The sequence below is a fragment of the Moschus berezovskii genome, chromosome 11 (genome assembly GCF_049115385.1).
Source record: "Moschus berezovskii isolate FMDL1 chromosome 11, NW_MosBer_1.0, whole genome shotgun sequence".
Taxonomy (NCBI): Eukaryota; Metazoa; Chordata; class Mammalia; order Artiodactyla; family Moschidae; genus Moschus; species Moschus berezovskii.
The window spans coordinates 32,152,876-32,166,791 of NC_142470.1; the positions used below are offsets into that span (position 1 = coordinate 32,152,876).

The 13,916-nt window shown below is 37.0% G+C and overlaps 1 protein-coding gene across 3 annotated transcripts in view; it reads right to left on the minus strand.

Moving 5' to 3' along the window:
- ITSN2 (intersectin 2) overlaps positions 1-13,916 on the minus strand; it is a 132,695-nt gene that overhangs the window by 117,440 nt on the left and 1,339 nt on the right. The window lies entirely within an intron of this gene.

The following is a 13,916-nucleotide window of genomic DNA, read 5'->3' on the forward strand; positions in this document are numbered from 1 at the left end:
GTTAAAACTCTTAATTATAACATACATTAATTTCCACTTTAAAAATGTATTAGAGTGGAACATTAGAGTGGGAAAGAAACCTTCCAATTATGTAATTCATTCATTTTCAAACTATTTTATTGCCTACCTATGTGGAACAAGAGATTCAACCTACCTATGTGCTCCTATTTTTCGTAGAAAAATAACTCTATGATGAAGAAGTTATAGCAATGAAATAGTTATACAAATAGTCAATAAAATTAAAACAACATAATTCTGTGACTGCAATCAATTCAAGAATAGCAGAAATGGAACCAAGTCAAACTCAAGACAACCCAATGATACACTGAAATAGTATCCACTGTTGTGGGCGTGCATAGTAGGAATTTTTCAATTCAATCTGATGCTGCCAAAGTTTTGTAGAGTTAACAGATTTCTTAGAAAAAAATTGAATTAGGACACTCAGTAAGCTCTATAAATTGGTTAGTTTTAATACATAAACACTAAATTTCAGTAATCCTTAATAACTCAGATTTTAAGTAGCCCACAGAATTGAGGAAATAATTTGCATTTTAGTTCTATTCATTAGAAAAAGGCTTCTGACCTATGTCTTGAAAGACATTGGGAAGCAGGAACGGAATTCAATAGTTTTCAACCACTGTGATTGTGCTCATCAATAGTATAAAATCTGTTGTTTACTCGCTAAGTGATTTCAGACTCTTTTTGACCCACGGACTACAGCCCATCAGGCTCCAATGCCCATGGAATTTCCCAGGCAAGAAATACTGGAGTGGGTTGTCATTTCCTTCACCAAAGGATCTGATCTCCTACTAAACTGGATCCCTCATACCTTGCTGGTGGTAAAGTAAAATGATTTAGCTGCTTTGGAAAACAATTTGGCAGTTCCTCAAAATGTTAAGCATAGGTTACCATAAAACCCAGCAATCCCACCTTTAGATATGAACCCAAGCAAAATGAAAATATAAATCTATGTCCATATAAAAACTTGTACACAAATGCTCACAACAGTTCATAATAGCTCAAAAGTGCAAACAACCTAAATGACCATCAACTGATAAATGGATAAACAAAATGTGGTATACCCATGCAATGGAATATTTGACCATAAAAAGAAGTGAATTACTGATACATGGTACAATATGGATGCACTTTAAAAACAAACATTCAGTTCAGTTCAGTCGCTCAGTCGTGTCCGACTCTCCACGACCCCATCAATCACAGCACGCCAGGCCTCCCTGTCCATTACCAACAGTGGAAACAGTGTCAGACTTTATTTTTTTGGGCTCCAAAATCACTGCAGATGCTGAATGCAGCCATGAAATTAAAAGACGCTTACTCCTTGGAAGGAAAGTTATGACCAACCTTGATAGTATATTAAAAAGCAGAGACATCACTTTGCCAACAAAGGTGTGTCTAGTCAAGGCTATGGTTTTTCCCATGGTCATGTATGGATGTGAGAGTTGGACTGTGAAGAAAGCTGATCGCCGAAGAATTGATGCTTTTGAACTGTGGTGTTGGAGAAATAGATGGAAAAAACAAACATTACAGTAAGTAAAAGAAGTAACAAAAGACCACCTATTCTATGTCTAATTTATATGAAATGTCCAGAAGAGGCAAATTCATGGGTTAGCAGTTACCTAGAGGTGGGAAACGGAGGAGGCAATGGCAACCCACTCCAGTGCTCTTGCCTGGAAAATCCCATGGATGGAGGAGCCTGGTAGGCTGCAGTTCATGCAGTCACTAAGAGTCTGACACGACTGAGCAACTTCACTTTCACTTTTCACTTTCTTGCATTGGAGAAGGAAATGGCACCCACTCCAGTGTTCTTGCCTGGAGAATCCCAGGGACGGGGGAGCCTGGTGGGCTACCGTCTATGGGGTCGCACAGAGTCGGACACGACTGAAGCGACTTAGCAGCAGTAGCAGCAGCAGAGCTGGGAAATGGAAAGAGGGTGCTACTAGGTACAGGGGGTTCTTTGGGACGAAGAAAATAACCTAAAATTAGTGATGATGCTTGTGCAATTCTGTGATTGTAATAAAAATAACAGAACTGTAAACGTTAAAAGGGTGAATTTTATAGTATATGAATTATATCTTGATAAAACTGATATTTTAAAAAAATATCTAATTTTCTCCACATGGCATATAAGGTATTTTAGGGTTTATCCTCTGCCTACATTTCCAGTGTTAGAACACCTTCCCCCTCCACCTCTATGCCATCTTATTGCTATTATCCCTCTCTCTGAATCTGTGACACTTCTCAGCAATCAGTTCAGTTCAGTCGCTCAGTCGTGTCCAACTCTCCGCGACCCCATGAATCACAGCATGCCAGGCCTCCCTGTCCATCACCAACTCCCGGAGTTCACTCAAACTCATGTCCACAGAGTCGGTGATGCCATACTTCCACTTAAAAACCTTCTTTTGCCACATCCTCATTTTATCTTGTATATATCTCCAATAAACTATATACCACCAAATACTGCAACCTTTGTTTTCATGCCTGCCCATCTCTATCAGACTGGGAGTTCCTATGATGTCTCATCTTCATATACCTAGTGCTCAGCCACAGGGTAGGTACTAAAATATCCCTTAATACAAAAGCTTTGACACTGAGAGATTAGCATCCTTTCAGCTGCACTGAGGACAAGCAAGCTGACAATCTGGAAGTTGAACTTTGAAAGTAGATCAACCAATTCTAGTTCTAATCCCAGTGTAGTTACTTTTAGTTTAGGAGACTTGCACATGACATAGCTTCTGTTTTCTAACTTATAAATGTGATTGATGGCACCTAAATGCCAGGCTCTTTTAAGGCTCAGGTATCATGTCTGTAAAACATCTGGCACACAGATGGTGCTCATAAATGATGGCTATTACTACTACTATTTCATCTTAATTTTCAACTACTAAGAATTGGCTTAATTTCATTGAATTGGTATGACAAACCACAGTTGTACCAATTACTAATAAAAAGGATATGTTTTTCTTACAAATATTGATTACATTTGAGTAAAAGGTGACTATTATTTCTACCAAGAGGCTTAGGGCCCCAAATACACAAAGCATGTTGAGACTCAAAAGCTTCAAAAAGAGAACTGTTCTACACAAATTTAGTTCTCAGTTCTAGTTCTGCAACGTAACATCTTCAGTTTAAGATGTCTGAATATAAGCCGTAAACTTCGACTTCTATTAATGTTAAGTTTAGCCCACAAGGAATCAACCAATAGACAGGGCAAAAAAAGAACAGAAATGGTAAACTAATAACTGAAGTAGCTAGTGCTCCGATTATATTGAAGATTTAAATTAAACCAATTTTAGAAGAATTAGTCAACAAGTCTGAACAAGACAATTCACCCACATGAAAGGGGAAAAAACACCTAAGAATAGCTTGTGACTCAGCCTGCACTGCTGTAAGGGGTGGGCTGGTGGGAGCTGTCTAGTTGGTCTATCCTCTTCATCTCATATCAGGACTAAATATTAAACCAAAACTATTTACTTGACTTGAATAAGAAGTATAGAAGGAGGGGACTTTCCTGGTAGTCCAATGGTTGAAGATCTACCTTCCAGTGCAGGGGACATGGGTTCTATCACTGGTCGGGGAGGCGAGACCCCACATGCTATTGGGCAACCAAGCCTGCGGGCCACAGCCAAAACCCCACACAGACAAATAAATAAGTAAATATTCTAAAAAATAGTATAGAGGGAAAAAATTCACGTAGATGCTTTACCTTCAAGTAAAATATCACCTCCCTAAAACGAAGATAACTAAGTCCTGAAGCTATTATTTATGCAAAAGAAACAGTAAAGATTTGTCCATACAAATATTTTTAGACTTCTGCTGAAAACAAAATTAAAAGATATATAATTGTAGAAAAAGCAAAACAAATATGATAGTCATCATTTTTAATGTACATAGAACTACTTAAATAATGAAAACACTAAGACTTTAAATAGACAATTTCCAAAGAAGAAATAAAAGTGGCTAATAGATGCTAATATTATTAATAAATTGAGAAAATGCAAATTTTTATTTTGTTTCTCCTTATAGACTTACTTTAAAAAAAAAACAAACAGACCCTAGGGCTAGCAGTGTTCAGACTAGCAAAGGTGAGAAGGGAGGAGGGTTACAGACATACTTATGGGGGTGCAAACTGTCAGAGCTCTTCAGAAGCTAGATGAAAATATACAGCAAGAATCCTAATAAAGTTCTAATCCTGTAAGTCAATGATTTCATTTCTGGAAATTTGTCATAAGGAAACAATAATAAATGTGGGAAGTGCTTTACTTACAGTGACATTTACTGCAGCTATTATTAGCTATTAGAGAAAAATTGGAAACAATATGAGTATCCAATAAGGGGAGAACACAATGAGCCAAGTATTATGCTGCCACTTCAATCAAATTCATAGTGATATGTGAATTATATATCTAGATAGATCTGATCTAGATATATAGAGATAGATCTATCTAGATATATAGATCTGTCTAGATATATATAGGTAGGTAGATTGATCTATCTAGATATACAGATATATATATATCTAGATAGATACCTCAATAACCTTCAAAAAAAATTCAGAAGATTATGTAATAATCTGGAAACTGGTTATGCTTTTATAATTTATCAGTTCAGTTGCTTAGTCATGTCTGACTCTTTGCAGCCCCATAGACTGCAGCATGCCAGGCTTCCCTGTCTATCACTAACTCCCGGAGCTTACTTAAACTCATGTTCATTGAGTCAGTGATGCCATCCAACCATTTCATCCTCCGTCGTTCCCTTCTCCTCCCACCTTCAATCTTTCCCAGCATCAGGGTCTTTTCCAATGAGTCAGTTCTTTGCATGAGGCGGCCAAAGTATTGGAGTTTTAGCTTCAGCATCAGTCCTTCCAATGAATATTCAGGACTGATTTCCTTTAGGATGGACTGGTTGGATCTCCTCGCAGTCCAAGGGACTCTCAAGAGTCTTCTCCAACACCACTGTTCAAAAGCATCAATTCTTTTGGTACTCAGCTTTCTTTTGGTCCAACTCTCACATCCATACATGACCACTGGAAAAACCACAGCCTTGACTAGACGGACCTTTGTTGGAAATGTCTCTGCTTTTCAATATGCTGTCTAGGTTTGTTATAGCTTTTCTTCCAAGGAGCAAGTGTCTTTTAATTTCATGGCTGCAGTCACCATCTGCAGTGATTTTGGAGACCAAGAAAAAAAAAGTCTCTCACTGTTTCCTTTGTTTCCCCATCTATTTGCCATGAAGTGATGGGACCAGATGCCATGATCTTCGTTTTTTGAATGCTGAGTTTTAAGCCAGTTTTTTCACTCTCTTTCACTTTCATCAAGAGGCTCTTCAGTTCCTCCTCACTTTGTGCCACAAGGGTAGTGTCATCTGTATATCTGAGGTTATTGATATTTCTCCCAGCAATTTTGATACCAGTTTGTACTTCATCCAGCCCAGCATCTCACATGATGTACTCTGCATATAACATTTGCCAACATTCGTTGGAATTTATAATTTATAACATACTATTAATGTGTATTTATCATTATTAAAAAGAGCAGCTAACAATCACTGAATACTTACCAAACACCACACCTGACACTCAAGTCTTTACTTGTCACTGTTATTGCAACATCACTGATACTATCATCATCAGGGCCATCCTAGAAGTCTAAGGCCCAGGGCCACTCACCCACTGTGAGGCTAGGCCAACATAAAAGTCGTATTTTAAAGGAGGTCTCAGTGTAAACATTTTTATAGGCTCCTTGAGAATGTTAAAAAAAAAACCTGAAGTTGAATTTTAATTATTTCAGAAAAGAAAGGTACAGTACCCTGACCCACCTCCTCTCTCCAGCACCCCTCGATGACCTAACCAAAGGACAGGCCTGATTATCACTGTTACATTTACTGAAAAGTCATTATGAGATGGTCACATTGAACACACATTACTTTTTCATCCTCATAAAAACTCTTGGGATAAATATTTTATGAAATTGCCACTTTTTAAAGAAAAGACAACTGAGGCTTAGTGAGATAGTTACACTCACAAAGCTAATAGAAGGCTAAGCTGTAACTAAAACCCCAGTCAGACAGCACAAGCCATGTTCCTAACTACAGTGCTGTATTGTAAAACACGTACAAAAATACATATGTAAAAACAAAGAGCAAAAACAGGGTGGTGGGAGACACCAAAATGTGGCTGTAATTGGTTGTTGGAATAACTTTTCTCCTACTTTTCTCTCTATTTTACAAAGTTTCTTCAATCAGCATGAATTATTTTCATAATGAAAAAATTTTTTGTTACATGATGAGATATAAAGAGGAGGATTTGAAAAAATATCAAATTAAATGACAAATAAATTATATTGTCAATCTGTAAAGTGCCCACTTGTTCTTTTTCAAGACCAGCAGTTAGTATACCTCAAGACTAGAGCCAGAGAAGAATGTCTCTTAGTCTTGTATCAAAGCTAGAAGAACAGAAATGTAATGAAGCCCAGAGAGAAAAGACATTGAGGTCTCATGCCATGTGCTGACAACCAGGAAAGGGTGTGCAGGGACCCAAGTCTTCACAGACAGGCTGCAGGGTTTCCTCTTTCCCCAAGTCCAAGGCTTCCACTTTCGACAAAGGCTGCCAGTGGGCCTTCCCCACCAAGTCACAAAACTTCCCTGGGCATTTCAACCAGGACCTGCCAACTTCCCCCGTTTCTGTCACACTGAAAAAATGAGGAAGTCAGAAAAGAAACTGAGCTCTGTTTTATAACAGAAGAGATCCAGAAGAAAGACTGAAATATTCTGAACGCTAGACCAGGTATGCTGGGTGAAGAAGGGATTTATTACATCAGGCTTTCCCAGAGGCAAAGCTGATAAAACCTCAAAATCACTGTAAATCACTTGTTGTTCCCAGAACGGGAAATTCCCATGCGTGTTTTCACTCAGTCTCGAGGCCCCCCTCTTTCTGCCTCCTTCCCCACTGGCCTTCAAAGCTGAGTTCCAGTGTTAACTTCCTTAGTGTAAGTTCCTCTATTTTACATACTGGGAAGGTTGATTTCTTATATCACCAACATTATCAGGAGTACCTTTAATTCAAGTCAACAAATATCTACAGAGTATTCAGATGTATAGCATCTGTATCAAATGTATAAGAGCAGGGAATACACAAGAGGAATAAGACCAAAAATGATAACTGCATGTAAGTGCAACAGGTATAAAGAAAAGACAGAAGATGGGGACCTAACTTTGCCTTAGGGAACTAGAAAGTTGTTAGATGAGTAATCCCAGAGAAAATAACTTCTAAACTAAGTAATGAAAAACTGAACAAAAGGTATCACCCATTAGGCTAGGCAAAGAGATTCTAAGGAATTGAGAACAGAAATGGGCAAGGACACAGAAGAAAAAAAAGTTTGAGAATTTAAAACATACTGTCAGAGTACTTTGTAAATGGAGCTAATAACTGCACCTACCTCATAGAGATATTATAAAAATTAAATGAGTTAATAAATATAATCAGTTAGTATAGCAGGAGATGCAAAAGACACAGATTCAATCCCTGGGTTGGCGAGATCCTCTGGAATAGGAAATGGCAATCCACTCCAGTATTGTTGCCATGAAAATTTCATGGACAGAAGAGTCTGGTGGTCTGCAGCCCATGGGGTCACAAAGAGTCAGACACGACTGAGTGACTAAGCATGTGCGCGTGCACACACACACACACTTACGGTGATTACTATATAAACCCTAGCGATTATCATTATGATTGATAAGAATTCATTTACAAAACTAAGATACAAACTTGGAAAAAAATTTATACCTATAAGCAAAGAGTTACTATTCTTAATATTTAAAGAAATCTTAGAAATAACCAAGAGATGAACATGCCAATGAAGTGAGAAAAGGACAGAGACAAATATTTCTCAAAGATTTTAAGTATTACCTTATTAATATTAGGGCTTCCCTGATAGCTCAGTTGGTAAATAATCTGCCTGCAACACAGGAGACCCCGGTTTGATTCCTGGGTCGGAAGATCCGCTGGAGAAGGGATAGGCTACCCACTCCAGTATTCTTGGGCTTCCCTTGTGGCTCAGCTGGTAAAGAATCCACCTGCAATGCGGGAGACCTGGATTTGATTCCTGGGTTGGGAGGATCCGCTGGAGAAGGGAAAGGCTACCCACTTCAGTATTCTGGCCTGGAGAATTCCATGGCCTGTATAGCCATGAGGCTGCAAAGAGCTGGACATGACTGGCCGACTTTCACTTCACTAATAACATTCAGAGAAAGAAAAATTAAAACAAGGGTCTTTATCAAATTATTAGATTTTAAAAGAAGTGTTTCTAAGGATGTGGGGAATCTGGTTTCATCTGGTAAGAGAACACTTTGGTACTGACAAGTTTTTCTGGAAGACAACTTGGCAATACATTCACATGGGCCTTAGAAAGTATCCACACCTTTGGGCCCAATATTACTACAACTACTAGAAATTTATTCTAAGGAAATAATCATAGATATAAAGACAGATATGGTTACAAGGATGTTAGCTGTGGCACAATTTAAAATAACAACAAAAACAACTATATAATGTTGAGAAACAATATGAGATAGTGATAGGAACACAGGCTATGGAGTCAGAATAAGTTCATAACCTATGGCTGCCACTTACTGACTGCGGGATCTTGGGAAAATTACTAAACTCGTCCTTGCTCAATTTTCTCAGCTGTAAAATAAATAATGATAGAACAGTTCTTAAAGAGAGACTAAAGACTAAATGAGCAAAAGTACGTAAAGTGTCTCAAAAGTAACCAGGATACAGTAATATCAATAGACGTCGGACATTATTAACATCCAGTAGAAGCAAGACAATATTATTTAGCCAATACAAATTTTATTGTAGATAAATATAAAGTAGAACCATGGTTTTGATAAATGCTACTAAACTAAAAAGCAGATAACAAAAGTATAACATATAATTCCATTTTTCCCAAAGAAAAATTTCTAGATGAGATCCACCAAAACATTAACACTGAACATTTCTCCAGATAATATGATTATGAAGGACTATAATTTTCTTCCTTCAATTTCCCTGCAGCTTTCCAGTTTTACACAAGGAACCTTATATTACTCACCATAATAAAAAGAGCATAAACAAAAAGTCTATAGAATTTAAAAACAAACACAACATAGCACTTTTAGAAAAAATCAAATTAAGGTATCTGTTCTAAGCTATTTGATAAAAAATAGTTTATCTGCTCTAGGTTCATGTTGTATCTGAGGGTTTTTGTTTTCTGGCTTAAGTTACTAGAAAATACAAATATTAAGAGATCTACTGGGTCCAAACCAGACAGTAAATGATAAACATTTCTGTTAAATACAATGATATGAAATACCATTAAATTTGCTCATAAAATGTGTACAATAATCCTCCCAATTTTGAATTAATAATTTTGAATGAGGTAAACTCTTACTTCTCTCCATTTACCCCCACCCACCTGCCCACACATTCCCTAGCCCCATTTCCTACCTTACTTTTCTCCATGAAAGTTTGAAAGTAAAAGTTTAGTCTCTCAGTCGTGTCCGACTCTTTGCGACCCCATGGATTGTAGACCACCAGGTTCCTCCGTCCACGGGATTTTCCAGGCAAGAGTACATGATTGGGTCAGCAAATTCTAACTCCTAGACATTTTTGTCTCCACTCCCCATTCTCGAATACAAGTAGCACAGGGTGGGGTTTTTGTGTGTTTTGTTTACTATTTATACTCTCAGTGGTTGGATCAGTTCCTGGCATGAAGACACTCATTATCTGCTAGAAGAATGAATGAATTCAGTATCAAGAATTATGAGTGACTTCTATTAAGTTTAACTTTTTAAAGAAGAAAGAGGCTGAAAATAAAAGAAAGTTAAAGCAGAGGGTAGAAAAAGAGGGAAGAGGAGCTTTTTTTTTTCCATTGAAACCCCCAGAAAGATAAAGTTGGGGTAAAGTCAACCTAATGAGGAAAGCAATAGTAAACATGAATATAAGAGGGAGCTGCAGCATGGACTTTTTCAAGATGGGATGACCACCAGGTTATAAAGTCTATAAAACCCAGGTCCCGGAAAGCAGTGATCAGATTTCTGTATCTGTCTCAAACCTAAATGGCATGGCTCTTTCCATCTCAATCATCCAAGTAACTCAGTTTTCAGGGAACAGTGGAAACCTAGATCCTGGATGTAGGAATTAGGATACTGGAAGAAGGAAAAAACTTCAGTCAGATTCATGGAAGGAAGGGATTTCTCTGGCAGTCTAGTGGTTAGGACTCAACACTTCCACGGCAGTGAGCATGAGTTCGATCCCTGGTCAGGGAACTAAGATCCTACATGCTGCACAGCCAAAAAAAAAATATATATATATATATATATGATGAAGACCAGACACCAGAAGAAAGGAGAAGTGGGGAGGGAAAGTCTTCTAATTCAGGTTGTCTAAGCATTTCACTGGAGTTTTAGTGGAGGTAAAGCCTAAAATGCTTCTAGTGAGAAGAAGAGAATAAAGGGGAATTAAATATCAAGTCTTCTTTACCACTCAGGTTTTCAGGGCTTACCATAAAGTTAGAGAATGAATGCTACGCATGCATTCCTAGTCTGCTTCATTCTCAGCAAACTTCATTAATCTCTAAGTTCTCACTTATATTCACCAAAAAAGTATTTCACACTCATTAAAAGGGCTTCCCACGTGATACTAGTGGTAAAGAACCCGCCTGCCAATGTAGAAGACGTGAAGGACACAGGTTCAATCCCTCGGTCAGGAAGAGCCCCTGGAGGAGGGCATGGCAACCCACTCCAGTATTCTTGCCTGCAGAATCCCATGGACAGAGGAGCCTGGTGGGCTACAGTCCATAGCATCGCAAAGGCACAGTCCATAGGGTCACAAAGGGTCAGACACGACTGAGGCAACTTAGCACACACTCACTAAAAGTAAAGTCCTCAAATGTTGCATAAATTGTAAAATTTATTAATTTGACCTACTTAATTCTCATATTTAAGCAGTCATTCTTAAGTGTGAAGGAGGAGTGGCAAGGTGGTGAAGAAAGTGCCCAAATATCTATTTTTAAGCAAAAATGAAATGATACCGCAAGTTATCAGTGTCCTCCAAACTGTCCAAGCAAACCCTACTGGGTCCTTATCTATGTGGGCTCTGCAGTTTGACACTGTTGTTGGTCATTCTCTCCCATTATCAACCTCATAGTAGCCAAATACTCCTCACACTGAAAAGTAGAAGTTATTTAAGCATGTGGATTCAAAGACTTTGAAGTAATAAACCAAAGCAGTAGCTTCTGTTCCAGATATAGAACATTTGCTTCTTATAGGCTATGCCTCCCACCCTCCCCCAAATTAAGGGGACTAAAAATGCAGATTCTTTGTTGGGAGACAGGATTGTGGCTAAGTTCTACACTATTTTCCAGCCTTCTTTTATGGATTGTTTTGACGGTAAGATTAAACATTAAGAGCAAAATTGTTTTACTAAATAAAAAAAAGAAATAAGACTAAGTTCAGTTTTGAAATTTCTCTTCGAAGTAAGTTGGAATAATAATATGTAACATTTATTAAATACTTATACCAAGCAGAAATCACTGTGGTAAGGACTTTATATTACATACAACAGCACTATGAGATGGGTACTGTTACTTTCCCCATTTTACATATGAGGAAACAGACGCTTAGAGAATTAAAATAAGTTGCTCAAAACAGATATAAGCAGGAGGCTTAAAGGACAGTACTTTTATCCAGACCAAAATAAATAAAATTTTTACTGAAATATATACACTTTTTCTAAAATGAATATGCACTAGTGAAAAAAATGATCTAGAAAACATAAAACAGTTGCTTAAGTAAAACAAGTTAAAAGTCTGCCATCTGGTATTAGATCTCTAAATGTCTACCATAACCACTGCTGAACAACTTCACAAACAAATCATTCAGTGTCCTGATATAGCTGTGAAATTAATTTTTAAATTAATCTCTCAGAATATTTAAAAATGAAATATGGTACCCTCTTAGAGTTGTAAAAATACATTATTTCTTGATGTATTCGCTCAGATGTATTCTTTTTCTGCTCAGTTTCCTTCCCCCTCCCCCACTTCCTCTCTGCCTGTAGATCATTGAAGACCAGTTCAGTTCCTCCTTCTCAAGAATACCTATATGCACACTCTACCCAATAGAACTCTAATTTAGTTGCTGTGCTCTGAAGGTAGAGAATGGTAAAAAGTGAAAAATAAACTCAAGTAAAAAATATAGCGTTTCTGATGCAGCTTCATCTATAGGACTATTCTTTTACAGAACTAATCCTAAACATTATTTTTATACTTCACACTTGGAATCCCGCCTTTAACAATTGGCACACAAAAACGTCTGCCTATTTTTAGCCTTTCTTCATAAATATTAATAGTTCTTCCATAAATTTTTCCATAAATAAGGTACTGAAAAGATCAGAACATAAAAAATGAAAAACAGGCACACGCACCGTTGTATGGTAATAAAATACCACCATATTTTGAGTAAGGTAATTTATTCTGAATCATTTCTGGAACTTGTTAATATAAATGCTTTACAAGTAAATATAGTATATAAAAATGCTACTTATTGATGGAATAATATGTATCAAAACTTTCATTCATTTTACTCAACAAATACTGAATGCCCAAATAACCTTTTGTTTTAATTTCTGAACCAAGATGAATGTACCAGATAAGGAACAGGTGCTGAAGTTAGAGGAATCTTGGTTTGAAACCTGGCTTTTGTACTTATTAGCTCAGTGACCTAGAGTAACTCAGTTAACCTAGAGAAGCTCTGTTAACCTCCAGGTTAACATTTCACTTATGTATTTGATGGGTGGGAAAGAACTACTCATAGGGTCTCTGTGAGCTTCAAATGATTATATAACACAACACAGAGCCTGGGAGGCAGTAAGTGTTCAATAAATGACAAAAATAGTAAATATATTTTAATACTGAGGAAAGTAGCTGAAGTAGATAGCCAACAAATGGTCTTTTTGTCTTACTAGATAGAAATTTCTGGAACTGTATATTAAAGATACAACATAAAAATCTTAACGTTATGTAAGAAAATTTACACTTTAAAAAAGAGATAGAGTGAAAAAAATAAAGGAAGAAAGAGATGGGCAAAGAAGGTCGTGAAAGCTGCTGAGTTTGGGTGATGGATGTATAGAGGTTCCTTTTACTATTCAGATTTTGTGAAAATACAAAATTTTTTAAAACTATAATTCTAATCCCAGCAATTGTATAATACATTTTCTCATATTCTGGCGAGATCTGGATTTTAGCCATGAGATATGGTGAACTAACAACAGTACCTCCCTGCTCAATAATTCAGTACAGGTCAAGTTTTCTCAAACAATTCTACCTTTTGTTATAAAGGTAAGCAAAAAAACAATTATATGCATTAAAGTATTAAAAAAATGCAAGCTTTCTTGAGGCTCATTACTACTACATTAAATCAGCAGCTATGCACCTTTTTTTTCATGGTCCCCAAAAAAACACAAAATTCTGTTTGTCCTTAAATGAAGCTTTTATAAAGAACTTTCACCTTACCTACTTTTGAAGCAATAAGGAATATATGTCAAGCATATCTCAATAAAGCTGGTGGAAATAAATTACAAGGGAATCGTAGGCACAGCCAAAGAAACCTAGCACATCAAAATTGCTACTATCTTTAAATTTTGAGAGACGTCATTATTAATTTATGTAAGGGTTTTACGTGATATTTCTAGATTGTATGTAGGTTTTACCACTGATTAACAACATAGCAAAGAAACACAGGGAGTGAGGCAATTACTTTTCTTAAGAGGCTTAAGAAGCTTAACCTGGAGTCTATGCTACCTAAATTAAGGCGACAAGGACAACACAAAATTTCAAGGCACACTCACCTATTTCTGGGTA